Source organism: Chiloscyllium punctatum, chromosome 17, assembly GCF_047496795.1.
Source record: "Chiloscyllium punctatum isolate Juve2018m chromosome 17, sChiPun1.3, whole genome shotgun sequence".
Lineage (NCBI taxonomy): Eukaryota > Metazoa > Chordata > Chondrichthyes > Orectolobiformes > Hemiscylliidae > Chiloscyllium > Chiloscyllium punctatum.
The window spans coordinates 15792477-15820308 of record NC_092755.1 but is presented as its reverse complement, the minus strand read 5'-3'; the positions used below and the strand labels follow the sequence as shown (position 1 = coordinate 15820308).

General features: G+C 49.4%; 1 long non-coding RNA gene across 2 annotated transcripts; it reads left to right on the top strand.

The window, feature by feature from the left end:
- The first annotated feature begins 316 nt into the window (after positions 1 to 316).
- LOC140487667 (uncharacterized) lies at positions 317 to 27832 on the top strand. Of its 2 annotated transcripts, XR_011962851.1 has the most exons (4): positions 317 to 444; positions 1422 to 1537; positions 23270 to 23406; positions 27310 to 27832. It is a non-coding gene; the product is annotated as an uncharacterized lncRNA (long non-coding RNA). The 2 variants fall into 2 exon arrangements; XR_011962852.1 differs by lacking the exons at positions 23270 to 23406; positions 27310 to 27832 and adding an exon at positions 7315 to 7546.

The window sequence follows — 27832 nt, the reverse complement described above, 5'->3', positions numbered from 1 at the left end:
GAATAATTCACAGGTCGGCGTGAATAATTCACAGCTCGGTTTACACAATGCGAGTAAGAAACTTATTTTCAAACTCCCAGAACAATTGGTAATTTACATACCTGGCTAGTATGGTTAAGTTGGACCGAACAATCTATTTGCATACTAATGATCTCAATGACTGTAACTCGACAGAGCAACTGTTAATGACTAAAATTTCACCCATGATCCTGTGCAGATATGAATATTCTCTATAAACTCACCGATACTCTCAGACGCACGCGCGGTTTGGATTCTATGTGGAGCATGCGCAGTGTCACATTGATCAGGACACCGAGAGAGCGACATGGAGCTGCTTTCTCCGGCAGCGGTTGCGATCGGCTTCAGAGAGTCGCGCTCAGAGCCGGTGTGTGGGAGCCTCGCTGGGAAAATGGAGCGAAGAGATTTCACAATTCCTGGATACAGGTTAAAAATAACTCTAAAAAGGCCCTCCAGGCCCGGGTAAGGAGGCGGCGGTCTCTGATCAGGGAAGCGGCCCAGGGTCACGGCCGCCATTTGTTTGAGGGAAGAGGGAGCGCGGGCCTTAGGGCCGCCATCTTGAGAAGGTCAAGGAGCAGGAGGGCGGGGCTCTCGGGGTCTGTAGAACGATCAGAGGAAATGGAAGACCCATTGTTATTGATTAATTCCACGAACACAGCTTCACTGGGCGATCCTGCAGGAATATCCTCTCTCAGTCCTCCTGTGATGTTTCACCCAATCAGAGCCAGCAGCTCTCCTCCTCTCTCAGCTCCCCTTCTGTCCTTCCTGCAGCATCTGTCCCCTGGAACATTGAGCTGCCTGTCCTGTCCCTCCCTCAGCTGTTGTTTCTTTAATACCTGGGATATCCCAGTCCCACCTTAGATTACTTCACTAAAGACAGGAATGTACCCGATGGATTTTTCTTAACATCAGCAATTGTTTAATACTCATTTACACGTTTTTAATTACATTGTTTTTGAAGCATTTACTTCACATTCAATCATTTGCAATGGTGGGATTTGAACCTATGTCCAGAGAACACTTGGTGAGTTTCTGGATAAATTGTCACACAATAATGCCTCTAGGCCATCACTTCGCCTGCTCACAGTTTGTATATCCCAGTGCAACATGAATTAAAACTCTTTTTTCCAGCACAATTGTTTGACCCGGCATTCTGATGATGTGACTCAGTAACTTTCCATGTGGTATCCCTCACTGTGTGGGTCTAATTGCTGCCTCTGTCAGCGTCTCTCACTCTTGAAGCTACTCCAGATCATGAGCCAACAGAATTCTCCACTCCAGAGAGATGAGGCAACACAGGTCAGGATTTTCCAGATCTCTGTGGGCTCAGTGCCATTCTATATGTGTAACCCTCAAAGCATTCGTCTAATTGCCCATTCTGCCTATTTCTGTGTCCTCTACAGGTAATCATGAAGTTCCAGACTCAATAGACTTGCCAACTGCTGGTTGGGATGATGGTTGGTCAGCCAGAAAGACAAAGTCAGGGAGGTCGGGAGTCTTCAATAAATCCTGCTGCCAGGTAAGATCATTCCAGTGCACAGAGAAGAAAGTAATAATCAGCACGCCTGCTGCAAGTTTTGTTGCAATGAGACAGCATCGGGAGTTCCCAGTTATCAGTCCAGGCTTGTGCTTTCTTAGGGAGCATCAGAACAACTGAGGGGAAAGCAGGCCTCCCACGAGAGGGTGGTAATGCAGCCTGGGATCTTTCTGTTCCCTATTCCCTCTCCAACATTGTATCTATGGCTTGTATTGAGGACCAGTGTCTTCAATCATTCTAACTCCTATAACAGTTCCTATCTCTGTCATCTCCTCCCCTCTCACCAATTATTTCACATATTTGAAACCTCCAGTCCAGATGACCATCTGTATCGCTGTAACTTGCTTCAGTCTCTACAACATGCCTTGTCTCGATAGTCTCCTCCTCCAATAACTGGAGACATCGGGTCTGTTTCTGTGCTGCATGACTCTTCGGCCGAGGTTTCCTAAATGGAATGAGTCGGAATTGCCTGTGTTTGGCCCATAGCCCTTCAAACCTTCTCCTCTCCATGTACCTGCCTGAGTGTCTTTTCCATGTTGTAATTGTACTTGTTTTTACCATTTCCTCTGGCAGTCCATTCCGTCTATGCACCATCCTCTGTGGATAATGTTGCCCCTCAGCTCCCTCTTTAAATCCTTGCTGTCTCACGTCACGTTTATGCCTCTATCTTTGGACTCACCTACCCTTGGCAATTCACCTTACTTAGACCATACATGGTTTCATAAACTTGTATAAGGTCACCCCGTGGCCTCCTCTGCCCAGGAAAAATATTGACGACAGAGTTACCAATATCTCCAACTCATGTACTCAATGCTCTCACCAATGCTCTCACAAGTGTGCCAATTGCCGCTTTCAACACCCTGTCGCCCTGTGATGCCAGTCAAAGGAACAATGTAACTGCACCCCTTGGTCTCTCTCTTTTCTACAACACTGTTCAGGGCCCAACCATTACCCGTGTTACTCCTCCTTGGTTTGTCTGAACTAAATCCAACAACTGAATTAAACTCCATCTTTCATTCCTTGGCCCCTTCGTCTATCATTTTGGTCACATCTTGAGCAAACTCCAGTCAAGTTTGTGGGACATGTTTTCCCATGCACAAAGCCATGCTGGCTGTCCGTAATCAGGCCTTATTTTTCCAAATGCATGTAAGGCCTACCTCTCAGAATGACCTCCAACAACTGACCCACCCTGATGTCTCGCTCATCAGTCTGTAGTTCCCTGGCTTTCTCTTGCAGCCTTTCTTAATTAATGACACAACATTATAATCATAGTTGGAGGCATACCGCACTCCACACTGTTCAGTTAACGCTAACCATACTCTAAAACAGATCTCATCTCACCTGCCTGTTTCTGGATCATATCCCTTCCAACTGTTCCTATTCCTGTACTAATCTAAATGTCTGTTAAACATTGTAATTGTCCCCAGGTTCTTGGGAAGTTCATTTCACACACAACCCACCCTCTGTGTAACAATGTGCCTCTCAAGTCTTTTTTTTTTTAAATGTCTCTCCTCTAAACTTAAAAATGTAGTGCCTTGTCTTGAAACTCCCCTGTCCATGGGAAAATACAACTCCCATTAACTCTATCTATCCCCCTCATGATTTTATAAACTTCTATGAGGTCATCTGTCAACATTCAGGTTTCAGTGAAAAATACCAACCTATTCAGCCTTTCTTTATACTGAAGCCTTTCGTACCCAGCCACATCCCAGTAAATCTCCTCCCAACCCTTTCCAACTTAATAATATCCTTCCTATAACTGGGCGACCAGAACTGGACACAGTATTCCAGAAGAGGACTCACCAATGGCCTGTATAATCTCAATGCGACTTCCCAACTCCTATATCCAAAGGACTGAGCAATGAAAGCAAGTGAGGCAAGCACCTTTTTTTTAAACTATCCTGTCTCTCCATGTTACAAACTTCAAAGAATTATGTAGCTGAACCCTGAGGTCCCTCTGTTCTACAACACTGCTGAAGGTCTTGCCATTAATTGTATAAGCCCTACCCGGGTTTGTTGTACAAAATGCATTACCTCGCATTTATTCAGATTGAACTCCATCGACAGGTTTTCAGCCATTCACACCTTTCATCAGGATCCCTTTGTAATCCCAGAAAACCTTCTTCACTGACCACAATGCCACCCTCCAGTCTAACAGCCTATCACACATGGCTCTCTATGATACAAATATCTCTGTTAGGGGCCCTACAATTTCTTCACCAGCTTCCCACAATGTCCTGAGATCCATTTGATCAGGTCCTGGGGATTTATCTACCTTTGTGTTTTAAAACCTCCAGCACCTCCTTTTCTATAATGTGGACTCATTTCAAGACGTTGAGTCATAGAGATGTACAGCACAGAAACAGGCCCTTCGGACCAACTCCTGCATGACGTTTCTCGTCACATTTGCCACAATTTTGCCAATATCCCTCTGAACCCTTGCTATTCATACACCCATCCACATGCCTTTTAAATGTATTTCTATCAGCCTCCACTATTTGCTCTGGCAGCTTATTCCATCCACTCTGCGGGAGCCAGTTATTCTTGAGGTTTCTTTGCAAGCTTCCCTCGCCTGGGGAAATGACCTTGTCTATTGACCCTGTCGATGCCCATCATGATTTTAAACACCTTTTATCAGGTAACTCCTCAGCCTCCCATTTTCAAGTGAAAACAGCCCCAGCCTATTCAGGCTTTTCCCTGAAGCACAAACCCTCCAACCCTGGCAACATCTTTGGTCATTTCTTCTGAACACTTTCATGTTCCACAACATCCTTCCGATGGCAGTGAGACCAGAATTGCACACATTATTCCAATAGTGGTCAGGCCAAACACTGTTTAGTTTCTTGAGCGCCCCAGTCTTTATCCACACTAAGTTCCAAAGTGAAATATTTGTTTTGGATCTTGTAGTTTCACACATTGTTGCCTTCATTGATTATTAAGGAGACCGGGTTTGTCCCGAGCTCTTCTTTTGCTCTTAATACACTTGTAAAGTCTCTTTGGATTCTCCTTAACTTTCTCTGCCAACGCTATCTCGTGTCCCCTTTTTACATTCCTGATTTCTATCCTAAGTGTATTTCTACAGCCCCAATGCTCCTGAAGGGATTCCCTTCAGGAGAATCAGTTATATCAGTTATATCTGACATGTGACCCCCTTTTTCTTGACCACAGCCTCGAAACTCAGCCAGTGTTTCCTAATTCAGTCAGCATTCAGCTGCACACTAACAAGAACACACTGGCGCTGAACGCTCCTTTTATCTCGATTTTAAAATATTCCTACTTGCCAGATTTCCCTTTATCTGCAAATACTCTCCCCTGATCTACTTTAAAAATTCCTGTCTAATACTATCTTGCTCCATTGAATAACTTTAACTTGTGGACCAGGCCTGTCCTTTTCCATCGCTATTTTCAAACTAATACAATTGTGGTAACTTTCCAAAGTGCTCCCCCACTAACACCTCAGTCCCGTTCCCTACCTTGGGGAGGTCAGGTTTGGCCCCATGCTCCAGTTGGGCCACTTACATAATGACTGGGAGTTTTCGGAACACACTTAACAAATTCCTTCCAACCAAATGCTTAACTTAGTAACAATCCCAGTCCAGGTTTGGAACGGTTAAGATCCCCTATCATTACAACCCTATTATTCTAAGAGATGTCTGAAATCTCCTGACATATTTGCTCCTTCATCTCCGTTTGCCTATCGCTGTAGTCTGACCGTAGAAAACTAATGACCAATTTTTATTTCTCAGTTCCACTAATATCATTTAACTGGGTGATCCTACATGAATCCTCCCTCTAGTTACTGCTGGGATGTTTCACCCAATCAAACCCACCAGCTCTCCTCCTGTTTTGCCTCCTGTTCTCTCCTTCCTGTAGCATCTGTCTCTGGAACATTGAGCTGCTGGTCCTGTTGCTCCCTCAGCTGTGTTTCTGTAATATCTATGAGATCCCAATCCCATGTTCCCATCCATGCTCTGGGTTCATCTGCCTTATCTGTTTGGCCTTTTGCATTGAAATAACTGCAGTTTAATCCACCACTTTTCCATAATTGTCTGCTATGTTCTTGCCTGCCTTGTCCACTTATATTCCTCTGTTGAACCTATTTACCAGCCTCAACTTTCTTTCTGGCCTTATGACTCTTTGGGGTCACACAGCCCTGCCAGACAAGTTTAAATCCTCTCGAGCAGCTCCAGCAACATTCCCCACCAGGATGTGGGTCCCCCTCCTGTTCCCAGTTCAGGTGTGTTCCCCACCCTGTCTACCTGTGCTGACAACTTCAGACATCCAGGGACTTGCCCACCAATGTCCCTGTATTCCTCAGTACTCCAGGAGGACCTAACATTCATGATGTATATCATTCATTTATTAGACTTCCCACAGTGCATTACCTCACAGTGACCAGAAGTAAACTCTGTCTGCCATTACTCTGCTCAGTTTATCATCTGATCGATATCAGACTGCAGCCTGAGTCCATCCCCCTCACTGTGGACAACACCCTCACCTTTCATGTTATCGGCAAACCTACTAATGTTACCGTCTGCTTTCACATCCGAGTGATTAATGTCCATAATGAACAGCAATGGCTCCTGCACAGATCCCTGTGGTACATCCGCTGGGCAAAAGCTTTCAGTCACAAAACCAACCCTCCACCATGTGTGGAGCCAATTTACCAACTGACCTTGGATCCCATGGGATCTTCCCTTTTGGACCAGCCTTCCGTGTGGGACCTTGTCAAAGACCTGAATGAACTCCATATAAACCATATCATCTGCACGGCCCTCATCAATATCAGAGGACAGTTGTCTAACAAATCCATACAGACAATCCCTAATGAAATTGCGGGGGGAATCCGTTTTTGGTGGATACATTCTTCCTCTTTTTGCAGTTCTGTGTACTGCAGTGTGTTGTGGCCCTTTTGAACAGTGTCTTGATGCAACTTCTTTTGTGTGTGTTGAGGTGGTTGCTTTCATAGATCAGGACTTGGTCTGTGTGTGTTGCTTTCCTGTATACCTTTGTGGTGAATTCTCCATTCGGTGTTCTCTGTACCGTCACGTCTAGGAATGGGAGTTGGTTGCCCTTTTCTTACTCTCTTGTGAATCGGATTGCGGTGAGTGTGGCGTTGATGATCCGGTGTGTGTTCTCTATTTCTGTGTTTTTAATGATTACAAAGGTGTCCTCCACATATCTGACCCCGAGTTTGGGTTGAATTTGCAGTAAGACTGTTTGTTCTAATCTTTGCATTACCACTTCTGCTATGAGTCCAGAGATGGGTGAGTCCATGGGTGTGCCGTTGATTTGTTCAGATATTTGGTTGTTGAATGTGAAGTGTGTTGTGAGGCACAGGTCCAGTAGTTTCAGTCTGCCGTCTTTGTTGATAGGTTCAACGTCCTGTTGTCTGTTCTGTATGTCCAGCAGGTTGGCTATTGTTTCTCTGGCTCGGGTTTTGTCGATAGAGGTGAACAGTGCCATTACATCAAATGAGACCATAGTTTCTACCTTGTCTATGAGTATATTTCTGATGATGTCCAAGAATTCCTGTGTTGACTGTACAGAGTGTCTGGATCCGCTGATCAGGTGTTTCAGTTTCTGCTGTAGTTCTTTAGCCAGTTTGTGTGATGGTGTCCCTGGTAGTGATACGATAGGTCTGAGTGGGATGTCTGGTTTGTGCACTTTGGGTAGTCCATAGAATCTGGGGGTGTTGTTGGTTTCAGCTTTCATTCCCTGTCGGTCAAACCTGGTTATCTGTCCGTTTTTTATTGTAGGTTTCTCAGTGTGTTGTTTATCCTATTGGTGAGCTGCGGGGTGGGGTCAAACTCCACGCAATTTCATCCACAGATGCCTCAGGGAAAGACAACGGAATGAAGACATGCCACGACCCAAAGGACTAGCCACACTACCATACATCAGGAACATTTCCGAACTGACAGCCAGACTACTGCGACCACTAGGACTCATAACAGCACACAAACCAACAGCCATTCTCAGACAACAACTCACCAGAACGATGGACCTGACACCCAGCATGAGTAAAACCAATGTAGTGTACAAAATCCCATGCAAGGACTGCACAAAACACTACATAGGACAAACAGGAAGACAGCTAACTATCCGCACCCATGAACACCAAACTGGCCACGAAACGACACGACCAGCTATCCTTAGTAGCCACACATGCAGATGACAAGCAACGTGAGTTCGACTGGGACAACACTACTATTATAGAACAAGCCAAACAGAGAACATCCAGGGAATTCCTCGAGGCATGGCACTCATCCACAGATTCAATCTATAAGCACATCGACCTGGAACCAATATACTGGCCACTACAGCGGACAGCTGGATATGACAACCGCAAGCGGCAGATACAAATCACTATAAATCCCGGAGGAAAGATCACAGAAGCGCTTCACAGGAGGCTCCCAAGCACTGACGATGTCACCTAGACAGGGGACGAAACGTCTGCAACACAAATTCCCAACTCGGCGAACAGAACCACAACAACGAGCACCCGTGCTACAAATCTTCTCCCAAACTTTGAAGCCCTTTAGACTCTACTAAGCTCAGTCATGAACAAGCCACCATCTCTCTATTTCCTTTGCCTTGTTCAGTGTCTGCAACTTTCGCTGTATCTTCCAGTAAAGTTCTTTAGATACTGCAGGTCTGCCTAGCTCCCCAGATAACCTGTTTCATCCCCTACAGCTCCCTCAATCACTGTAACACCCTCTGCTCTGTCTAATCCTCCCCTTTCCCACTGTCTTCCAGGCACAACGGCGATCCTGTAAGAGAGCAGTGTGGAATGGGATGTTATAAATCTCAGCTGAGGCTTGAGGCCTACCATTACCTGGGAATCACAAGGGGAGAGAAGCTGAGAGAGAGCAGCACAAAGTGGGAGAATATAAATCAGCAGCGAGGGTCAAGGCCGACTGGAACTTGGCGTTGGATATAAAGCAGAGCAGGAGGCTCGAAATCAGCTCTGAGTCACAGAGGGAGTGACCGTGTGAGGGAGCAACTTGGAGCAGGAGCTTGAGGCTGACTCACACCTGGGAGAATATAAATCAGCCCTGAGGATCGAGGCCTAGTTGTACCTGGGAGTCACAGAGACGGTGACACTGTGAGGGCGCAGACTGGAGTGAGAGCTGGATAATTACATGTCCGAGGAGACACATCACTGTGTGTGCACGTGTCCCTCCATTGTTCTGTGTTTGTGTGTGTATGCGTGCGTATCCCCTTCCCTCGCTGTGTGTGTGTAACTCTCCTCACTTGTGTGTTTGTACCTCCCTTGCTGTGTGTGAGCATGTCCCTCCTTCACTATGTGTGTGAGCATATCCCTCCCTCACTGTGTGTGTGCATGTCCCTCCCTCGCTCTGTGTTTTTGTTTGTGTGTGCGTATGTCTGTGTGTCACCATCCCTCACTTTGTGTGTGTGTCCCCTCTCGCTTTCTGAGCAATGTCCCACCCTCGCTGTGTCTGCGTGTCTCAACCTTCTTGTGTGTGTGCGTGTCCAACCCTCGCTGTGTGTGTGTGCGTGTGCCCCTCTTGCAGTGTGTGAGGGTGTCCTCTCCTCGCTCTGTATGTGTGTGTATGCATATCACTCACTCACTGTGTGTCTGTGTGTCCGTCCCTCGCTGTGTGTGTGTGTGTGCGTGTGCGCGTACCTCTCTCACTGTGTGCGCGTTGCACTTGCTTTGTGTGTGTGTCCCTCCCTTGCTGTGTGTGTCTGTGTCCCTCCCTCGCTGTGTGTGTCTGTGTCCCTCCCTCGCTGTGTGTGTGTGTGTCCCTCATCGCTGTGTGTGTGTGTCTGCGTGTCCCTCCATCACTTTGCGTGTGTGTGTCCCTGTCCCTCACTGTGTGTGTCCCTCCCTCGCCGTGTGTCTGCATGTATCCCCCTCACTGTGTGTATGTGTGTGTCCCTCCATCGCTTTGCATGTGTGTGCACCCTCTCAATTTGTGTGCACATGCCCTACCCCTTGCGGTGTGTGTGCTTGTCCCTCCTTCACTGTGTGTCCCTCTCTCGCTATGTGTGTGCGTGTCGCTTCCTCGCTGTGTGTGTGTGTCCCTCCCACGCTGTGTGTGTCCATGCTCCCTCCCTCGCTGCGTGTCTCAGCGTGTCCCTCCCTTGCTCTGTGTGTGTGTGTCACTCCCTCACTGTGTGTGTGTCCCTCACTCTCTGTGTATGTGCGCATGCATGTCCTTTCCTCACTGACTGTGCATGTCCTTCCCTCGCTGTGTCTGTGTGTGTGTCTCTTCGCTGCGTGTCCCTCCCTCACTCTGCATGTGTGTGTTCCTCCCTCGCTGTGTGTGTGCGTGTCCCTCCCTTGCTCTGTGTGTGTGTGTGTGTGCGTGTGTGTGTGTGTGTGTGTGTGTGTCCCTCCTCACTGTGTGTATGTGTGTGTGTGTCCCTCTTGCTGTGCGAGTGTGTGCTTGGCCCTCCCTCGTTGTGTGAGCATGTGTCTCCCCCCTCGCTGTCTGGGCGTGTGTCCCTCTCTTGCTGTGTGTGTGTGTCTGTGTGTCACTCTCTCGCTGTGTCTGTCTGTGTTTGTGTACTTTCTCATGCATGTGTCGCTCCCTCACTGTCTGTGTGTGCGTGTCCCTCCCTCGCTCTGTGTGTGCGTGTCCCTCCCTCGCCGTGTGTCTGCATGTATACCCCTCGCTCTGTGTGTGTGTGTGTTTGTGTGTGTGTGTGTGTGTGTGTGTATTTGTGCGTGTCCCTCCTTTGCTTTGCGTGTGTGTGCCCCCTCTCAATTTGTGTGCACATGCCCTCCCCCTCGTGGTGTGTGTGCTTGTCCCTCCTTCGCTGTGTGTCCCTCCCTCGCTGTGTGTGTGCGTGTCGCTCCCTCGCTGTGTGTGTGTGTGTGTCTCCCACGCTGTGTGTGTCCATGCTCCCTCCCTCGCTGCGTGTATCAGCGTGTCCCTCCCTCACTCTGTGTGTGTCCCTCCCTCACTGTGTGTGTGTGTCCCTCGCTCTCTGTGTATGTGCGTGGGCATGTCCTTCCCTCGCTGTGTCTGTGTGTGTCCCTTCACTGCGTGTCCCTCCCTCGCTGTGTGTGTGTGTGTGTGTCCCTTCCTCGCTGTGCGTGTGTGTGTGTTCTCCCTCAACTTGTGTGTACGTCCCCCTTGCTGTGTGTGCGTGTCCCTCCTCACTGTGTGTGTGTGTGTGTGTGTGTGTGTCCCTCCTCACTGCGTGTGTGTGTGTGTGTGTGTGTGTGTGTGTGTGTGTGTGTCCCTCCTCACTGTATGTGTGTGTGTGTCCCTCCTCACTGTGTGTGTGTGTGTGTGTCCCCCTCCTCACTGTGTGTGTGTGTGTGTGTGTGTCCCTCCTCACTGTGTGTGTGTGTGTGTGTCCCTCCTCACTGTGTGTGTGTGTGTGTGTGTGCGTGTCCCTCCTCACTGTGTGTGTGTGTGTGTGCGTGTCCCTCCTCAGTGTGTGTGTGTGTGTGTGTGTGTGTGTGTGTCCCTCCTCACTGTGTGTGTGTGTGTGTGTCCCTCCTCACTGTGTGTGTGTGTGTGTGTGTGTGTGTCCCTCCCTCGCTGTGTATGTGTGAGTTACTCCCTTGCTCTGTGTGTGTCTCCCTCTTGCACTGCATGTGTGTGTGTGGCCCTCCCTCGCTGTGTGTGCATGAGTCTCCTCCTCACTGTGTGTGTGCGTGACCCTCTCTTGCTCTGTGTGTGTGTGTGTGTGTGTGTGTGTGTGTGTGTGTGTGTGTGTCCATGTCCCTCACTGGCTGTGTGTGTGCGTGCCCCTCTCTCGCTGTGTGTCTGTGTTTGTGTGCTTGGGCATGAGCGTGTCCATCCCTCTCTGTGTGTACGTGTCCCCTCTTGCTGTGAGTATGTGTGACCCGTTTACAGTGTATGTGAGTGTCCTTCCCTCGCTGCGTGTGTGTGTGTGTGTGTGTGTGTGCCCCTTCCTTGCTGTGTGTCTATGCGCGTGTCCCTCCCTTGCTTTGTGCGTGTGTGAGTGTGCCTCTTGCTGTGTGTGCGTGTGTCACTTCCTCGCTTTGAGTGTGTATCCCTCCCTTGTTCTTTGTGCATATCCCCACCATTGTGTGTCCGCATCACCCCTTGCTGTGTGAGTGCCTGTCCCCCCTTGCTGTGTGTGCGTGTGTCCCGTCTCGCTGTGTGTATGTGCCCCCTCTCAATTTCTGTGCACATGCCATCCCCCTCACCGTATGTCTGCTTGTCCCTCCTTCCCTGTGTGTGCGCGTGTCCCTCCCTTGCTGTTTATGTGCGTGTCCGTCTCTCGCTCTGTGTGTTGGTGTATATCCCTCCCTCGCTGTGTGTGTGCATGTCCTTCCCTCCGTCTGTGTGTGTGTGTCCCACTCTCACTGTGTGTGTCCCCCTCTTGCTGTGAGTATGTGTGTCCCTTTTGCAGTGTATGTGAGTGTCCCTCCCTCGGTGTGTGTGTGTGTGTGTGTGTGTGTGTGTGTGTGTATGCATGCGTGTCAATTCCTCACTGTGCCTGTGCGTCACTCGCACGCTGTGTGAGTTTGTGTGTGTGAGTTTGTGTGTGTGAGTTTGTGTGTGTGAGTGTGTGTGTGTGAGTGTGTGTGTGTGTGTGTGTGTGTGTGTGTGTGTCCCTCCCTTGCTCTTTGTGTATATTCCCCTCGCTGTGTGAGTGCATGTCCCCCCTTGCTCTGTGTGATTGTGTCCCTCCCTCGCCGTGTCAGTGCCTGTCCCACTCACTGTGTGTGCGTGTCCCCTCACTTTCTGTGCACATTTCCTCCCCCCTCGCCGTGTGTGTGCTTGTCCCTCCTTCCCTGTGTGTGTGTCCCTCCCTCGCTGCATGTCTCAGCACGTCCCTCTCTCGCTGTGTGTGTGTGTATCTCTTCCTCGCTGTGTGTGTGTGTACGTGTTACATTCTCACAGTATGTGTTCTTGTGTCACCCCTTCACTGCGTGTCCCTCACTCGCTGTGTGTGCGCGTGTCTCTCCCTCGCTGTGTGTATATATGTGTGTATGTGCGTGTCCCTCCCTCTGTGTGTGTGTGTGTGTGTGTGTGTGTGTGTTTGTGTGTGACCCTCCCTTGCTGTGTGTGCATATCCCTCCCTGGTTGTGTGTGTGCGTGCGTGCGTGTCCCTCTCTTGCTCTGTGTGTGTGTGTATATGTGTACCTCTTGCTGTGCGTGTGTGTGCATGTGTCTCCCCATCGCTGTGTTTGCGAGTGTCCCTCTCTTGCTCTGTGTGTGTCTGTGTTTGTGTGTCCCTGCCTCACTGTGTGTCTGCGTGTATCCCCCTCTCACTGTGTGTGTTTGCATGTCACTCCTTCACATTGCGTGTGTGTGTGTCCCCGTCCCTCGCTCTGTGTGTGTCCCTCACTCTCTCTCTGTGTATGTGCGCATGCATGTCTTTCCCTCACTGTGCCTGTGTGTGTGTCCCTTCGCTGAGTGTCCCTCCCTCACTGTGAGTGTACGTCCTCCCTCACTCTGTGCGTGTGTGTGTGTCCCTCTCTCGCTCTGTGTATGTGCGTGTCCCTCCCTCGCTGTGTATGTATGACTTTCCACGCTTGCTCCGTGTGTGTGTGTGTGTGTGTGTGTGTGTGTGTGTGTCCCTCTTGCTGTGCGAGTGTGTGCTTGGCCCTCCCTTGTTGAGTGAGCATGTGTCTCCCCCCTCGCTGTGTGTGTGCATGTCCCTCTCTTGCTGTGAGTGTGTGTCCCTCACTTGCTCTGTGTGTGTGCGTGTCCTTCCCTGCCTCACTGTGTGTGTGTTTGTGTGTGTGTGTCACTCTCTCACTGTATGTGTACGTTTCACTCCCTCGCTGTTTGTGTGTCCTTCGCTCGCTGTGTGTGTGAGTGTGTGTGTGTCCCTCCCTCGCTCTGTGTGTGTGTGTGTGTGTGTGTGTGTGTGTGTGTGTGTGTGTGTCCCCATTGCTGTGTATGTGCGTGTCCCTCCCTCGCTGTGTATGTGTGACTTTTCCCCCTTGCTCTGTGTGTGTTTGTGTGTGTATGTGTGTCCCTCCCTTGCTCTTTGTGTACATCCCCCTCACTGTGTGAGTGCATGTCCCCCCTTGCTGTGTGTGCCTGTGTCCCTCCCTCGCCGTGTCAGTGTGTGTCCCCTCTCACTGTGTGTGCGTGCCCCCTCTCACTTTCTGTGCACATTTCCTCCCCCTCGTCATGTGTGTGCTTGTTCCTCCTTCCGTGTGTGTGTGTGTGTGTGTGTGTATCCCTCGCTGTGTATGTGTATGTCTGTCCCTCGCTGTGTGTGCCTGTCCCTCCCACACTGTTTGTGCATGTCCTTCCCTCCCTAGCTCTGTGTGTGTGTGTTTGTGTGTGTCCCTCCCTCGCTGTGTGTGCATGTCCCTCCCTGGATGTGTGTGTGTGTGTATGTGTGACTTTCCCCCCTTGCTCTGTGTATGTGTGTGTGTGTCCCTCTTGCTGTGTGTGTGTCCCACCCTTGCTCTTTGTGTATATCCCATCACTGTATGTGCGCATCTCCCCTCGGTGTGTGAGTGCATGTCCCCCCTCGCTGTGTGTGCGCGTATCCCTCCCTCGCTGTGCCTGTGCGTATCCCCAGTCGCTGTGTGTGCGTGCACCCTCTCAATTTCTGTGCACTTGCCCTCCCCCTCGCCGTGTGTCTACTTGTCCCTCCTTCCCTGTGTGTGGGTGTCCCTCCCTCGCTGTGTGTGTGCATATCCCTCCCTCGCCGTGTGTGTGTGTGTGTCCCTTCCTTGCTGTGTGTGTGTACGTGTCATATCCTCACTATGTGTGTTTGTGTGTCCCCCCCTTCACTGCGTGTCCCTCCCTCGCTGTGTGTGTGTGTGTGTAAGTGTGTCTCCTCCCATGCTGTGAGTGTGCGTGTCCCCCTTGCTGTTGTGTGTGTGTGCGTGTCCCTCCCTCGCTGTGTATGTGTGAGATCCCCCCCTTTGCTGTTTGTGTGTGTGTGTGTGTGTGTTTGTCCCTCTTGCTGTGCATGGCCCTCCGTCGCTGTGTGCATGTGTCTCCCCCTCGCTGTGTGTGTGTGTGTGTCCCTCTCTTGCTCTGTGTGTGTGTGTGTTTGTGTGTGACCCTCCCTCGCTGTGTGTGCATGCCTCTCCCTGGCTGCGTGTGTGCGTGTCCCTCTCTTGCTCTCTGTGTGTGTGTTTGTGTGTCCCTCTAGATGTGCACGCGTGTGTGTGGCCTTCCCTCTTGTGTGTGCATGTGTCTCCCCCTCGCTGTGTTTGTGAGTGTCCCTCTCTTGCTCTGTTTGTGTGGACCTCCCTCGCTGTGTGTGCATGTGTCTCACCCTCGCTGTGTGTGCGTGCGTGTCCTTCCCTCGCTGTGTGTGTGCGTGTGCCTCCCCCCTCGCTTGTGTGTTTGCGAGTGTTCCTCTCTTGCTCTGTGTGTGCGTGTTTCTGTGCGCGAGTTCCTCCCTCGCTGCATGTGTCTGTGTTTCTGTGCTTGCACATGTCCCTCCCTCACTGTGTGTGTGCCCCCCACTTGTTGTGAGAATGTGTGTCCCTCTAGGAGTGTATGTGCGTATCCCACCCTCGCTTTGTGTGTGTGTGTCCCTCTTGCTCTGTGTGCGTGTGTCACTCCCTCGCTCTTTGTTTGTGTGTGTATGTGTCCCTCCATTGCTCTTTGTGTATATCCCCTCATTGTGTGTGCGCATCCCCCCTCGCTGTGTGTGCGTGTCCCTCCCTCGCTGTGTGTGTGCGTGCCCCCTCTCAATTTCAGTCCACATGCCCTCCCCCTCGACATGTGTGAGCTTGTCCCTCCTTCGCGGTGTGTGCGTGTCCCTCCTTGCAGTGTATGTGCGTGTACCTCCCTCGCTGTGTGTCTGCGTGTATTCCCCTCACTGTAAGAGTGTGTGTTTGTCCCTTGCTCTGTGTTTGTGTGTATGTGTGCGTGTCCCTCCTTCGCTTTACGTGTGTGTGTCCCCGTCCCCCGCTGTGTGTATGTGCGCGTCCCTCCCTCGCTGTGTGTGTGTGTGTTCCTGTCCCTCGTAGTGTGTCTGTCTGTATTCCCCTCACTGTGTCTGTTTGCGTGTCCCTCCCTCGCTTTGTGTGTGTGTGCCCCCTCTCAATTTGTGTGCACATGCCTTCCCCCTCGCTGTGTGTGTGCGTGTCCCTCCCTCGCTGTGTGTGTGCGTGTCCCTCCCTCGCTGTGTGTGTGCGTGTCGCTCCCTTACTGCGTGTCTCAGCGTGTCCCTCCCTCGCTGTGTGTGCATGTCCTTCCCTCTCTGTCTGTGTATCTGTGTGTGTTTCCCTTCACTGCGTGTCTGTGCGTGTCCCTCCCTCGCTGTGTGAGTGTGTGTGTGTATCTCCCTCGCTGTGTGCGTGTCCCTCCCACGCTGTGTATGTGCATGTCCCCTCCCTCACTGCGTGTCTCAGCGTGTCCCTCCCTCGCTGTGTGTGCATGTCCTTCCCTCACTGTCTGTGAGTGTGTGTGTGTGTGTCCCTTCGCTGCATGTCTGTGTGTGTCCCTCACTTGCTGTGTGTGTGCGTGTCTCTTTCCTGCTGTGTGTGTGCATGTCCCTCCCTCGCTGTGTGTGTGTGTGTGTGTGTGTGTGTGTGTGTGTGTGTGTGTATGTGCATGTCCCTCCCTCGCTCTGTGTGTGCGCGTGTCCCTCCCTCGCTCTGTGTGTGCGCGTGTCCCTCCCTCGCTCTGTGTGTGCGCGTGTCCCTCCCTCGCTGTGTGTGTGCGCATGTCCCTTCCTCGCTGTGTATGTGTGTCCCTCCCTCGCTGTGTATGTGCGTCCCTCCCTCGCTGTGTATGTGTGTCCCTCTCTCGCTGTGTGTGTGTCCCTCCCTCGCTTCGTGTATGTGTGTGTGTCCCTCCCTCGATTTGCGTATGTGTCCCTCCCTCACTGTGTGTCTGCGTGTATTCCCTCACTGTGTGTGTGTGTGTGTGTCCAAAATTTGCACCTTCAGTGAATTGGCCATCATAAATTGATTGTGGTATTCAGGAATGTGTGGTTTAAATAAGTTCACCACGAGAAATTCAGGGTTTAATGTATAGGTAGAGGGGTGGGTCTGGGTAGGATGCTCTTCAGAGTTTTGGAATGGACTGGTTGGGCCGAATGGCCTGGTTGCACACGATGGCGATTCTATTCAGGTTATCGTCCAGCACTGTCAACCATCCCCGTCTCTTACACCTTGCCTTATCCCCAGTATTCTCCTCAACACAGTAATCTCCTCCAGACTCTAAAACACTCCTTGCCTATGTAACCTTCTCCAGTCCTTACAAAGATCGATATGTCTGTCACCTCTTCCTGCTTTTAGAACCCTCCCTATAACTATTACCATTTGGTACAGCACTCCCAATCATTGTTCCCTCTTGAAACTCCCATAAACATTTGTGTCTCTGAAAACTAATCTGGACTGTCTCAACTTCCCTTTGACAGTTACATGCTGAGACCTGCTCTATATCAGTGAAGAAATTAAGTCTTGGCAACAACTCGCTGTTATAATCTCCCTCCAGCCTTACAGCACTGAGGATCAGTAGAAGCTCTTTTCAACCCGACAGCCATCCCCGTGTCTGTAATCTCCTCCACTCCCCATAATACATTCTCTCTGAGCTCCTCTGTAGTCCACTAAACACTCCCTAACACTGTCTGTATCAGTATAACCTTCTCCAAAACACACAACCTTCTCTATCTGTGTAAATCCCTACACCGGACCCTATCCCTCTCAGCTCCGTCTAACAATACAACTCTCCATGTCTGTGTATTCACCTTCAGCCCCTACTCTCCTCCCGATCTGTGTAACCTTCTCCATGCATTTTTGCTTCAGTCTCTTCAACTGTCCCTGTCAGTGTAACCTCTTCCAGACGAGAAAACTCTCCTCTTTTTGACTTACTCAGACCACACAACCCTCACTATCTATAACCTACTCCTGTCTGAGAAACCTACTTCTGCAGTTGCTCCAACTCTCCATAAGCTCCTGCAGCTCTTACATCCCTCCCTATCTACCAAATCTCTTCCAGTCCCTAAACACCAACAGTCTGTGGAGACCCGACCACCATCCCTATCAGTGTAATCCTCTCGGGTCTCTGCAGTAATCCTGATCTGTCGAACTCACTCCATGCCTGTACCTCTCCCAATCCGGTCCCTACAAAATGCACTATCTATTTAACACCCTCCTGTCACTATCACCCCCATGTCAATGTAAGCTCCTCCTGTGTCTCCACCATCTACCCATCTCCATAACCTTGTCCAGCTCTTACACCACTATCTGTTTAAACGTCACCCTCCTCTACAAATTCCTCCTGTTTGTGCTATGCTCCCTTATCTGTGAAACTGTTTCTGACCAAAATTGCTATCCCAGTCTCTGAAAAGAAATCCAGATTCCACAGCCTCCATAACCCCCAGAACCTAATCCTTCCTATGTCTATAAACATCGTTAGTCACGATACCCTGCATATCTCAGTTTGTTCTTCCAGTCGATACAAATATCTTTATCTCTGTAATCTGCTCAGCTCCCTAAAACAGTCCCTGTCTGTGATTCAGCCCTGGCCTACAAACATTCTTATCCCTGTAAACTTCTCTATCCCTCCCAACATTCCCAACTCCATGAACCCCTGTCAGCCCTACAGCTCTCCACATTTCTGTAACCTCCTGTGGGTCTATGGTCCTCCCTCCCTGTGAAATCACCTCCAGTCCCCACACCCCTCCCAATCTGGGTCCTCTGCTCCAGATCAGGCCATTGCTGTCTCTGTAAACACCTCCACTCCTGACAACTCTTCCCATTTGTGTAACCTCGTTCAGACCCCATACTCTCCAGCTTCCTGAATCCTCTTCCTGCATTGCAACCAAAACCATGTTTGTGTAACAATCTCAAGTGCTTAAACCTCCCCAATTCCGTAACCTTTTGCAGTCCTAACAAAACACCTAAACTATGAAACCGCTCATTTCCATACAATCCTCCCTCCCTCCCTCCCTCCTCAAATGCCTTCATCACCATGAAACCTCACAATTACTGAAGCCTCCTTTTGGCACTGCAAACCTCCTAATATCTGCAAAATCCTCGTGTCCTGATATCCCTCCCTATCTCTGTAACTCCCTCCACCCTCCAGTGTCATTCTGGGGAGCATGGGAGAGGAGAGAACGTTTGTAGAGTTTGGACCATATTACGGAGGTAGAATTCTGGGAATTACAGATTTAGTTTTATGTCTGTGGTGTGCAGATTATTGGCGAGGACTCTAAAGACAGGATATACGACTACTTGGAAAACCATAGTTAAATTAGCCACAGTCAGTATGGGTTTGTGAGCGGTCAGGTCATGCCTCACAAACCTTATTGAATTCTTTGAGGATATGGCAGAATATGTTGATGGCTCATTCAGAAAAGAAGGAAAATTGGGATACAGGGAAATCTGTCTGTCTGGATACAGGATTGGATGGCCCAGAGAAGACAGAGGGTGGCAGCAGATGGACAGTATTGAGCCTGGAGCTCAGTGACCAGTGGGGTTCTGTAACAATCAGCTCTGGGACTCTGCTCTCTGTGAGTTTTGTGAATGACTTGGATGAGGATGTTGGAGAGTGGATTAGTAAGTTTGCCAATAACGTGAAGGTTGGTGGAGTGGTGGGGAATGTGGAGAGCTGTTGTAGAATGCAATGGGACATTGACAGGACGCAGAGCTGGGCTGGAAGTGGCAGATGGAGTCCAATCTGGAAAAGTGTGAAGTGATTCATTCTGGAAGGTCGAATTTGAATACAGAATACAGGGTGAAAGGTAGATTACTTGCCAGAGATCATGGGGTCAGTGTCAATAGATCCCTCAAAATCGTCACGCACGTTGGTAGGGTTGTTAAAAAGGCACTTGTTGTGTTGGCTCCACTTAGAAGGGGATTGACGGTAAGAGCCGTGAGGTTTTACTGCATCTTTATAGCGTCCTGGTGAGACCACACTTGGAATATTGTGTTCAGTTCTGGTCCCCTGTTTACAGGAAGGATGCGCACGATTTAGCGAGCGTACACAGAAGATTTACCAAGATGCTGCCTGTAATGGAGGGCAGTTCTTACAAAAAAAGGTGAGCGAGCGAAGGATTTTTTCATTGGAGTGAAGAAGGGGGCGGGGCGACTTTGTGTATGTGAACAAGATGATAAGAGGCACAGAGTGAGTGAATAGTCAGAGACTTTTCCTCCTTTGGCATAAATGGCTATTACAAGGGGGCGTAACTTTAAGGTGAATGGAGGATGGATAAGAGGAGAGAGAATTGTAGGTGGTTGGATGGACTGCCAATGGTGGTAGTAAAATTAGGCACATCTGGGACATTTAATAGAATCTTGGACAGACACATGGATAATAGTAAAATGAAGGGTATGTAGTTTATTTTGATCTTACAGTTGGATAAAAGGTTGGCATGAAATCATGGCCGAAGGGTCTTGGGCTGAACTGTTCTGTGTTCTGTGTTCTGTCTGGTAAACTGGGTAATAAGCTCAGATCAGTGTCAAAGGATATGGCTTTCAGGAGGAGCTCGTGAACTGGATACAAAATTTGCTTGATGGTAGGAGACAGAGGGTGGTGGGAGGCATGTTGTTTTTTTCTGGCTGGAGACATGTGACCAGCGGTGGAGTGGGTCCACTGTTGTTTGTCATTTGGATAAATGGTTTGGATGGGAATATTGGTTTCCTGGTAAGTAATTGTTTTGTGTGACACTGAAATTGGTGGTAAAGTGGATAGTGGAGAATGTTATCTGTGATACAACAGGATGAACAGTACTGCTGGGATAGTGGGCTGAAGAATAGCAGATGGAGTTTAATTAGATAAAGGTGAGGTGTTCCATTTTGGTGGAACAAACCAGGGTGGGACTTGTACAGTTATTGTTCGGGCCCTGGATCGTGTTTTCAGTCAGAGATCCAGTGACCCAGGTACACATTTCTTTGAATGTGGTGTCACAGGTAGACAGGCTGGTGAAGAAGGCATTTGGGATGGTTACCTTCATTCGGGAGAGCATTAAGTGTAAGAGTTGGGATGTCATGTTGTGGCTGTAAAAGACATTGGTGGGGCCACCATTAAAACATTGTTGATCAGTCGGAAGAACTCATCTAGTTCACTAACATCCTTGAGGGAAGGACATCAAATATTCTAACCTGGTCTGGCCAACATGTGACTCCAGACCCACAGCAATATGGCTGACTCTGAGCTGCCCTCTAGGTAATTAGCAGAGGGGCCAAATAACGTTGTTCCAGGCAGTGACACCCACATCCCATGAATGAATAAATAAAAATACCTATGTCCCTCCGTACCTCTGCAAACCCCTCCAGCTGCAGAAATCCGTCCTGGCTTTGTAACACCCTGACCACTCTCTGTAACACTCTCACCACCTCCAGCACATTCATCTCTCCCTGTTTCTATCGTGTCATTAAACCTTGACAATGATTCCCCTTCCCACTGCCCTCCTCCTGCTAGCAGACCCATTGCAATTACTCCTAAAACACTCTCTCACTTCAGGCTTTTAAGTACTTTTTGGTGATCTTCTCAGCCTCATAATCTAGTATGATTCGTTTTGTCCTGAGTAAAGGATCAGTGGGAATTTCTTGCTGAGGTTTTTACTGTTTCAATTGAATGTCCTTTTGTTGAGTATTTTGCATTGTCCCTTCAAATATTTTCCACTGTTCATTTACAGGCACATATTTCAGTCTGTTTCCCGCGTTTACCTTGGTCAGTTCTCCTGTCAAACTCATGTAATTGTCTATTTTTATTTCTAGTTGCAGATTTCCTTTCTGTGAATCACTTTAAAACTTTATTTATTTTAACTGCACTTTACCACATTTCCCGAAGGATCTCTGCAGGTGACATTACTCATTCACTAAGTTTCATTACATGGTCGCTCTGCGATAGTTACGTCCCTTGACAGTTGCACAATGTGTTTTTCAAAGAAACACTGAAAAAAAATTAACCAAACTCATCTTCCAATACCAATGGTGACTGTGTGATTGTCCCAGATTATACAAATATTGAAGTTTCCCAAAGTTATCACAATGTGTTTGTTAAAAAAATTCCAATGAGTTCGTGTGTAATGCAGTGATGAACAATGGAATGCTGTTCAGTGGCTAAAACTGTTCTGCTGCTTGTGTCCTTGGCAAGTAGTAGCCAGAATGTACATTCAGACTGACTCTACTTCATGATCTGAGGCCAAATGCTTTCTCTGTAATGCCTTTGTTATCCATTATTGTTATCGTTGCCCATTTTGCCTGAGTTTGCACAAGATTACAAACCACTGAATATTTTTGTTCACCCTGTATCCATGTCTCCCTGGTGTCTAAATCTCTCTTATCTCTGTGTCACAAATCCTTCGACCATATTGTAGCAACGTTGTCTGTTTAAAAAAAAACATAATATATTCTCTTCCACAATTTTCCGTCACAAATCTATTTGCTGATGTACAATTTTAGATGAGATTACTTACAGTGTGGAAACAGGCCCTTCGGCCCAACAACTCCACACCGACCCGCCGAAGTGCAACCCACCCATACCCTTACATTTACCCCTTACCTAACACTACGGACAATTTAGCATGGCCAATTCACCCGACCTGCACATCTTTGGACTGTGGGAGGAAACCGGAGCACACGGAGGAAACCCACGCAGACAAGGGGAGAACGTGCAAACTCCACACAGTCAGTCGCCTGAGGCGGGAATTGAACCCAGGTCTCTGGCGCTGTGAGGCAGCAGTGAGAACCTCTGAGCCACCGTGCCGCCCCGATAAGTCAACACTGACCCTGCGAAGAACAGCCCACCCAGAACCATTCCCCTACACCTAACACTGTGGGCAATTTTCCATGGCTAATTCACCTAACCTGCAACTTTTTGGACTGTGGGAGGAAACCGGAGCACCATGAGGAAACCCACACAGACACGGGGAGAATGTGCAAACTCCACACAGACAGTTGCCTGAGGCGGGAATTGAGCCCGGGTCTCTGGTGCTGTGACGCAGCAGTGCTAACCATTGTGCTATCGTGCCGCCCTCAACGTAAAAATTTTAGTTAAACTCTGTCTCCTCCTGTTCCTTTCTGCTTGTCTTCAGTCACATTCCCATGCTGCTCCCATACTTCACCTTTCTTTTGTGGTTTTGGAAAGATCCTTTCACTTGAATCCTGTCCCTGCATCCTCTCTGTCAGTTTAATGCCCTGTCCATAAACCTACCAACATGATTAGCCAGGACACTGCTCCTAGTACAGTTCCAGGGGGACCATCCTAATAGATTTTTTTTAAATCAGGTATGGGATGTGTGAGTCTCTGTCTGACCAGCCTTTATTGCCCAGTCCCAGAAGCCCTTGAACTGAGTAGCTTGCTCGGCCATTTCAGAGGGTAATTGAGGGGCAAACCCTTTGCTGTGGGGATGTCGTGCAGACCACGTGAGGATGGGCAGATGTCCTTCTCTAAAGGACAAGTGTTTGGATTTGTTGTACATCAGTAATGGTTTCATACTTATTTGTGGATTAATAATTATTATTTTTAAAATTATTGATTTCAAATGTCTCCTTTTCAGATGGCGGGATTCAATCCTGCCTCCCCTGAACATTAGCTGAGGTTTTGGATACATTCTCTCGCAATAATACCACGAGGCCATTACTTCACCTGCTCACTGGGTGCTCATCCCTGAGCACTGATACCAGGGCATCATGAAGCTAAACCCATTCTTCCCACACAATTGTGTGATCCTGACATCTTCCAGCAATCTGGGACTATTACTTAATATCGCTCCATTTTCCAGATCTCTGTGGGACTCAGTGCCATTCTCCATGTGTAACCCTCACTGCATCTGTCTAATTTCCCATTCTGTCTATTTCTCTGTCTCCTGTAGGTACTGAGGAAAGTCCTGACTCAATAGCCTTCCCAGCTGCTGGGTGGGTCGTCCATCACCTCATTGAATGCAGTTGGTCTGCCAGAGAGAGACAAAGGGAAAGGAGATCTGGAGCCTTCAATAAATCCTGTAGTGAGGTAAGGTCACCCACAGTGCACAGAGCAAAGTACAATGAGAGGGCTCCAAACATCTGTTAACACAACATGACACAGATACAGTGCTGGAGCACAGTGCACACACACCCCAGGCTCAATCACCACCCCAATGTAAGTTCTGTTATATTAAAACTCACTTCTCTGCAACAGTGTATCTATGGCATGTCTTGTGGTCCAGTGTCTTCGATAATTTTTAATCCTGTAACAGATCCTATCGCTGTAACCTCCTCCTTTCCCGATAGTCCCTCCACATATTTGAATTGTGCTGCATTCCAGACTACAATCCCCATCGCTGTAACTTGCTTCATTGTCTACAACATGCCTTATCTCGGTAGTCTCCTCATGGACTGCAGATGCTGGAAACCAGAGTCTAGATTAGAGTGGTGCTGGAAAAGCACGGCAGGTCAGGCAGCATCCGAGGAGCAGGAAAATCGATGTTTCAGGCAAAAGCCCTTCATCAGGAACAGAGGCCGGGAGCCTGCAGAGTGGGGAGATAAATAAGAGAGGGGTGGGGATGGGGAGAAAGTAGCATAGAGTACAGTAGGTGAATGGGGTGGGAAAGAAGGTGATAGGTCAGAGTGGAGGATGGGGGAAGGTAGCAAAGAGTACAATGGGTGAATGGGGGTGGGGATGGGGGTGATAGGTCAGAGAGGAGGGTGGAATGGATAGGTGGGAAGGGAGATAGGCCATTAGGACAGGTCATGGGGGCGGGGCTGAGCTGGAAGGCTGGAGGTGGGGTGAGATGGGGGAAGGGGAAATGAGGAAACTGGTGAAGTCCACATTGATGCCCTGGGGTTGAAGTGTTCCGAGATGGAAGGTGAGGCGTTCTTCCTCCAGGCGTTGGGTGGTGTGGAAGTGGCGGTGGAGGAAGCCCAGGACCTGCATGTCCTTGGCAGAGTGGGAGGGGGCGTTGAAATGTTGGGTCACAGGGCGGTGTGGTTGATTGGTGCGGGTGTACCAGAGATGTTCCCTAAAGTGCTCTGCTAGGAGGTGTCCAGTCTCCCCAATGTAGAGGAGACCGCATTGGGAGCAACGGATACAATAAATGATATTGGTGGATGTGCAGGTAAAACATTGGATGTGGAAGGCTCCTTTCGGGCCTTGGATGGTGGTGAGGGGAGAGGTGTGGGCGCAGGTTTTGCAATTCCTGCATGGCAGGGGAAGGTGCCAGGAAGGGAGGGTGGGTTTTTGGGGGGCATGGAACTGACCAGGTAGTCACAGAGGGAATGGTCTTTGCGGAAAGTGGAGAGGGGTGGGGAGGGAAATATATCCCTGGTGGTGGGGTCTGTTTGGAGGTGGTGGAAATGTCGGCAGATGATTTGGTTTCTGAGAAGGTTGGTCGGGTGGAAGGTGTGCACCGGGGTGTTCTGTCCTTGTTACGGTTGGAGGGGTGGGGTCTGAGGGCGGAGGTGCAGGATGTTGACGAGATGCATTGGAGGGCATCTTTTACCACGTGGGAAGGGAAATTCCGATCTATAAAGAAGGAGGCTATCTGATGTGTTCTGTGGTGGAACTGGCCGACCTCGGAGCAGGTACGGTGGATGTGGAGGTATTGGGAATAGGGGTTGGGAATTTTGCAGGCGGTAGGGTGGGAACATGTGTAATCTAGGTAGCTGTGGGAGTCGGTAGGTTTGTAAAAAATGTCGGTGTCAAGTCGGTTGTCATTAATGGGGATTGAGAGGTCCAGGAAGGGGAGGGAGTTGTCTGAGATGGTCCAGGTAAATTTAAGGTCAGGGTGGAATGTGTTGGTGAAGTTGCTGAATTGCTCAAACTCCTCGAGGGAGCACGAGGTGGTGCCAATGCAGTCATCAATGTTGCGGAGGAAGACGTGGGGAGTAGTGCCAGTGTAACTACGGAAGATGGACTGTTCTACGTAGCCAACAAAGAGACAGGCATAGCTCGGGCCCATACGGGTGCCCATGGCTACCCCTTTGGTCTGGAGGAAGTGGGAGGATTTGAAGGAAAAATTGTTAAGGGTGTGGACAAGTTCAGCCAAACGAATGAGAGTATTATTGGATGGGTGTTGTTGTTGATGTCGGGAGATGAAGAAACGGAGGGCTCGGAGGACCTGGTCATGGTGGATGGAGGTGAAGAGGGATTGGATATCCATGGTGAAGATGAGGCGTTGGGGGCCTGGGAAACGGAAGTCTTGGAGGAGTGGAGGGTGTGAGTGGTGTCTCAAACGAATGTGGGTAATTCCTGGACTGGGGGATAGGACAATGTCGAGGTAGGTAGACAAGGTAGACATGCGTTTGATGGAATAGGAGCATGCTGAGAGAATGGGTCGGCCAGGGTGGTCAGGCTTGTGGATCTTGGGAAGGAGGTAGAACCGGGCAGTGTGGGATCCCGGACAATGAGGTTGGAAGCTGTGGGTGGGAGATCTCCTGAGGTGATGAGGTTCTGTCTGCTCTGGGAGATGACGGTTTGGTGATGGGAGATGGGTCATGGTAGAGGGGGTGGTAGGAGGAGGTGTCTTTGAGTTGGCATCATGGCTTCAGCTGTGTAGATGTCAGTGCACCAGACTACCACTGCACCCCCTTTATCTGCTGGTTTGATGGTGAGGTCGGTATTGGAGCAGAGGAAGTGGAAGGCTGCACGTTGTGAGGGTGAGAGGATGGAGTGGGGGAGGGGGTAGATAGGTTTAGGCGGTTAATGTCTCGGTGGAAGTTGGAAATGAAGAAATCGAAGACAGGTAATAGGCCAGCGCGGGGTGTCCAGGTGGATGGAGTGTATTGGAGGCCGGCAAAGGGGTCCTCAGAGAAAATAGGCGGGAGTCTTCATTGTAAAAGTAAGCTCTGAGGCGGAGGGGGTGGAAGAAGTGTTCGATGTCACGGCGTGTATTATATTCATTGATGTGTGGGTGGAGGGGGATAAAGGTGAGGCCTTTGCTGAGGACTGATCATTCATCCTCAGTGAGGGGTAGGTTAGGGGGTTGGTGAAAACTCGGCAGGACTGGGAGCTGGGACCAAGCGGAGGTGTGGAGCTGGGGGAGGCGACGGAGCCTGTAACTGGAGTGGGTGTGGTGTTAGGGAGAATGGGGATGGAGTCATGAGCAGGGGTGGTGTTCCCCTCAGGGTTCTGGGGGCAGGGATGGTGACGGTGGGACTTGGGGGTGGTGTCAGCAAAATGCAGGTGAGTGGCGTTGGTGGGGCGGAAGTGGTGACAAACACGGAAGTGGGGGTGCGTGGAAGTCACTGAGTGTGTGACATCAGCGATGGTGTGAGGGGCGGAAGTGATGTCACTTGTGGTGAATGAGGAATTGTGAGGGGTGGAAATGGCATTTACTTTATTTTAACCAATAATTTCCTGTCACAAATCTGTTTGACAATGTCATATTTTAATTCAACTCAGTCCCTTACTGTTTCTTTCTTTTGGTCTTCATTCACATCTCCATGGTGTTCCAATATTTCAATCTTACTCTTTGGACTTGGGAATTTCCATTCCCCTCAGACCTGTCCCCCTCCTCATCTGTGTCCATTTATAGCACACTGCATAATCCTGATACCTGGGGAGCCTATCCCAATAAAATAGCTCAGTCTTCCCTGAGTACTGGTAGCAGTGCTCACTGGTCAGAACCACTTCTGATGATACCATTGTGTGATCCTGAAGTCTTCCAGCACTCTGGTGATATCACTCAGTCTCTCTCCATGTGCTATCCCTCACTGTGTGGGTCTAATTGCTGCCTCTGTCAGTGTCTCTCACTCTTGCAGCTACTCCAGATCCTGAGCCAACAGCATTCTCCACTCCAGAGGGAAGCAACTGCACAGGCCAGGGACGGAGACTGGGAATTTCCAGTTCTCTGTGGGACTCAGTGCCATTCTCCACGTGGAACCTTCATTGCATTAATCTAATTTGCCATTCTGTCCACTTCTCTGTCTCCTGTAGGTATTCCTGATGTCCCTGACTCAGCAGAATTCCCAATTCATGAATCGTCCAACACCACATTGAAGACAGTTGGTCAGCCAGAGACAGATGGAGAGGGAGATCTGAACCCTTCAGTAAATCCTGCAGCCGCTAAGATCACTCACAGTAAACAACACAGGGAGGAGTTAGTGGGCTTTAATTCAGACCCTGAGGGCATGATGTAGGAACAATGCTGGGCAAGGAACATGAGAAAATTCTCAGGCTTCATTATCACCATCTTGTCTGTAAATTCATCTGTTCCACAGAACCCTCCCTATGTCTGTCAGTTTCTCCATTGTCTGTTTCATCGATACCACTTCCCCTATCTCTATCAGCCCCTACAATCCTGCTTATCCCTGTAAGCTCCTCATATCAGTAAAACTCTCCAAGTTTCTGCCTTTGCCTTTAATCCCGGGTTCTGTCACATCTCTCCTTTACTGGAAAAAAACAACTCTTCAGTTCCTTAAGCCATCCTGGTCAGTGTAGTCCTTTCCAGACCTGAAAA